The sequence below is a fragment of the Tribolium castaneum genome, chromosome 8 (assembly GCF_031307605.1).
Source record: "Tribolium castaneum strain GA2 chromosome 8, icTriCast1.1, whole genome shotgun sequence".
NCBI classification, from domain to species: Eukaryota; Metazoa; Arthropoda; class Insecta; order Coleoptera; family Tenebrionidae; genus Tribolium; species Tribolium castaneum.
This window is the reverse complement of record NC_087401.1, coordinates 3,395,175-3,399,892: the sequence shown is the minus strand read 5'-3', so window position 1 is coordinate 3,399,892 and position 4,718 is coordinate 3,395,175. Positions and strand designations below refer to the sequence as shown.

At 31.5% G+C, this 4,718-nt stretch overlaps 1 long non-coding RNA gene across 1 annotated transcript; it reads left to right on the top strand.

The window, feature by feature from the left end:
• The first annotated feature begins 1,841 nt into the window (after window positions 1-1,841).
• On the top strand, window positions 1,842-2,699 carry LOC135266922 (uncharacterized). Its single transcript, XR_010335139.1, has 2 exons — window positions 1,842-2,119; window positions 2,171-2,699. It is a non-coding gene; the product is annotated as an uncharacterized LOC135266922 (long non-coding RNA).
• Window positions 2,700-4,718: the final 2,019 nt, after the last annotated feature.

Genomic DNA, 4,718 nt, shown 5'->3' with positions numbered 1-4,718 from the left:
ATGCCAAACGTCTTAGTTCGTTTTATAAAAACGACTTATGTTACAGTTTAAACAAAAACAAATTATTTTCGTTGTTGTGTCAAAATAATTTATTTCGAATGATTCAATGGAGCGAAACGAGTAAACTTTTATAGGACAGATGCAAAATACCATATTACCACATAAATCGTTATTTTAAAGCAAAGTATTAGCATTTGCACTTGTTCAATTAAAGTTTGCTTACTTCGAAATATGTAGTCGTCCGAAATAATTTTTTTTGTCAAAACTATAACGTAATTTGTTCTTTTGAGCTTGAATATAGAGTTTTCATTACGTTTTATAGTAGTTTACTCTATTCTAAGCATAGAATCAAACAGAGTAATCCGCTTTTGTTAAAACTGATACATAATTTGCTCTTATTTTCGAGAATAAGTCATTTTCAATATGTTTGATAAAATTTTTCTTGTTTATTATTATTATTATTATTATTAACATAGATTCTTTGCTGAGGTTAACACCTTTATAGCAAAATATCAAGAAATACGGTTTCGTGTTAAATAAAACACCATTGAATAATGAAAAATGAAATACAATTTTAATCTACAGTTAAATTAGTTAATTAATAAAGGTTAATGTTAATTATTGTAATGTGTCATATTGATTCTTGAAGGAAGAAACAGTAACAGCTGCAACAACGTTATCAGGCAAGCCATTCCATATATCAAATGCACGATTTGTCAAATAATTCTTTCTAACGGTAGTCTTAAATGGTTCTTTTTTCAGCTTATAAGAATGACCTCTAAGTCTGTCATGATATTGAATTTGCAAGAAATTGCGTGTTACTCCAGGAAATAAACCATGAGTAAGCCGAAAAATTTGAATTGCATCTGCCCTGTTTTGACGAGCACGTAGATCTGGTATTTTGAGTATTTCAAGACGTTGTTCATATGAAACTTGTCTTAAACAGTGTGTCCATCTAGTTACCAGGTGCTGAGTTCTTTCCAGCAAATCAATATCCTTTAACAAATAAGGTCTCCAGACTGGAATGGCAAATTCCAAATGCGGCCTTATGTAAGTGATGTACACCTTTGAAATAAAACTGACTGAAGGATTTGGAAAAACATGCTTTAGCAAATAAAACATTTTACGCGCTCGACCCACTGATGCTAGACATTGCTCTGACCATCCTAACTTATCATTTACAATGACCCCTAGATCTTTGGTTGAGGTTTTTACACTCAGGAGTGTGCCATTTATATGGTAAAGGTACTTTGGGTTGTTGTGGCCACACTGAAGTACACAGCATTTTGCAATATTTAGTGGTATTTGCCACTTCTCGCTCCATTGGAAGATTAAATTAAGTTGGTCTTGCAAGTCCGTGACAAGTGGGTTAGCAAATAACTTAATATCATCCGCATATGCTGAATAGCTGTCCAGTGAAAACAATAAATCTGCTGTATATAACAAGAATAAAATTGGTCCAAGAACTGATCCCTGTGGGACCCCACTTAATACTGGTTTAGAGTACGAAAGTTTACCGCAGACTTTTACACAATAGTTTCGATTTGATAGAAACGCTCGGATCCAATCAAGCAAATTTCCTGTTACACCATAGGACTCCAGTTTTGCTAACAAGAGATTGTGAGGGACTTTATCAAAGGCTTTACTAAAATCAAGGTAAATTATGTCTACAGGTTGGTTAGTGTCTAACATTTTTGTCCATAGATTTGTGCAGGATAGCAAATTTGTGACAACTGACCTACCTGGTAAAAAGCCGTGCTGATGCTCAGGTATTAAATTATTTTTTCTCATGTAAGTTAATAGTTCCTTGACTATAACTTTTTCCATAATTTTACAGCATGTCGACGTGAGACTTACAGGTCTATAGTTAGCAGGATCAAGTTTATCTCCTGACTTGTACAAAGGCGTGATTGTTGCTTGCAACCACTCGTAGGGCAAAGTGCCTTGTAAGAATGATTTTGTCATCATTTTGGCAAGTGGGCCCGACAACGAAGCAGCACAAGTTCTCAGGAGTTTGGGAGGTATCTGATCCGGACCTGGAGCTGTATTTAATTTAATGGCACAGAGTTGGCTTTTTACCAGATCCGGAGTAAAATTAATATAAGACAACCCACTAAATGTACTTGTAGGCATAAATGACGGTATATTATTATTAATGTTTAAATTATAGGTAGCAGCAAAACTGTCCGCTAAAGTGTTTGCAGTTTCTGTATGATCGGAGCAGAGTAGACCTGAAGCATTTCGTACTAAAGGGACCGACACACGACTAGAGATAAATTTACGTACATGGGAATAAAATAGTTTTGGTTTATTTAATATAGAATTTTCATAATTACACCTGGCTATTTGTAAATCAGATTTTAGTTGGTTAGAAAATCTTTTATAAGCAGAAAAATTATCTTCAGTAGGCTTCCTTTTAAATTTTTTCCATAATTTAGCTTTGTATTTTATTTTGTCAAGCATGTGTTGATTTATCCACGGTTTATCTTTTCTCAGTCGGTTTGTAAACAGTCTGGAATTTGTTGTAATGCAAGTTTGTAAAATCGATTTAAAATGTTTCCATTGTTCTTCCGCATTTAGTGAATCTAAACCATTCCAGTCGTAAGTCAAGAGACTTTCGTCTATGCGAGTGTAGTCAACAATTGATGTTGTTTTAATTCTTGCATTTGGCTCTGAATATATCATAATTTGTAACTCAATTTCGATTTTTGAATGATCAGATGTACCTACAGGATTCGAAACGTTTAAAGACGATACAAGGTTAACGTCAGACAAAATTACCAAATCAAGTAACGAAGGACGTTGTTGGGATCTAAATCGTGTAGGTTCAGTGACTATTTGTGACAAATTATTCTCCAAGAGCAATTCAGAAAATTGTTTTTCGATGATTGTTTGACCTGTTGTGTTTTTAGCAGACCAGTCTATACATGGAAAATTGAAATCTCCCATGATAATTAAGTTAGGATACTGATTAATAGTTGATTGTATGGTATTAAATAGATTTTTATCATTTTCGTGATTGTTATAGCAAGGAATCGTTTAAAATAAGCTGTATTTGCCTAAACTGATACGTAATTCGATATTTGTGCATGGATACGATGTTTTCAGTTTCTTTGACGTGAAATTTCTTGTTGCAAAAGGTAATAATTTGCTTTAAAACAACGCTTTATATGGTAATATGTGGTTTTGCATCTGCCCCATAAAAGTTCATTAGTTTCGAATCATAAAATCGTTTGAAATAAACAGTGCTGGTCAAAACTATAACGTAAATTATTTCTTTGAGACGAAATTTAAAGTTTTCATTAAGTTTTATACAAGTTTACTCTATTCTAAGGAAAGGAGTAATCAGGATAAATTGCTTTTATCTAGAGTAATATATAATTTGCAGTTTTCAGCCAGAATAAGACGTATTTAATCTTTTTAATGTAAGTTTTTGTATTTAAAACAAAGGATCGTCTAAAGTAAGCAGTTTTTGTCCAGACTGAAACGTAATTCGAATTTCTGTGCCTGAATAAGGGGCTTTCAGTTACTTTGATGTAAGGTTTCATGTTTGTAACAATGAATTAACGAAAATAATTGGTTTTTATCCAAATTGTGGCATGAATCGTTTTTAAAAGGCGAAATAAGATGTTTTTCCGCTGTACAGTGAAAGTTTACTCGTTTCAAAGCATAGAACCGTTTGAAATTAACAGCTCTCGCTAAGACTATAACGCAAATCTTTTGTTTTGTGCTAAAATAAGACGTTTTTAGTCAGTTTGATATAAGTTTTCTTGTTCAAAGCAAAATATTGTCGAAAATCAACCGTTTTTGTCTAAACTGATACAAAATTCGGTGGTTTGTGTCCGAATACAAAGTTTTCAGATTCTTTAATGTTAGGTTTGCTGCTTCTAACAAAGAATCAACGAAAATATTTTGTTTTAATACTAACTGCAATATAAAATGTCTTTATAGGACAAAACATGATGTTTGGCATCTGTTTAATAAAAATTCACTCGTTTGGAAGCATAGAATCATTACAAATAAGCTATTCTCGTCGAAACTATAATGTAAGTAGTATTTTGTGCTAGAATACAGCGTTTTTGTTAGATTTATTAACAATTTTGTTTATTTTAAGCAATGAAACGAATAGGATTAGCTGCCTTTATTCAAAGTGATACATAAATTGCTCTTTTATGCCAGATTAATACGTTTTTAGTCTGTTCGACGTAAGTTTTCTTGTTCAAAGCAAAAGATCGTCTAAAATAAGCCGTTTTTGTTTGAACTGATAAACAATTCAGACTGAGACTTAACAAAAATAATTTGTTTTAATCCAAACTGATACTTTTTGACCCTATAAGAGTCCTATAAGAGTCCGAGATACGCCGTTCTCGTCAAGTCTATAACGTAATTCGTTTTTTTGTGTCAGAATACGACGTTTTCTGTCTGTTTAATATAAGTTTTTAATAATAATAATAATAACAATAATAAAAATAATAATAATAATAATAATAATAATAATAATAATAATAATAGTAATAATAATAATAATAGTAATAATAATAATAATATTAATAATAATAATAATGAAAATAATAATAGTAATAAAAGTAAGCTTAGTTTTCTAAGCAAAAATGAAGCTTATTTTGTGTGTTATATGAGCGTTTTCTCATTTCTATGCAAGAAATCATCTGTGATCTGTGTTTTTAGGCAAGAAATTGTCTAAAATTAATAACTCATTT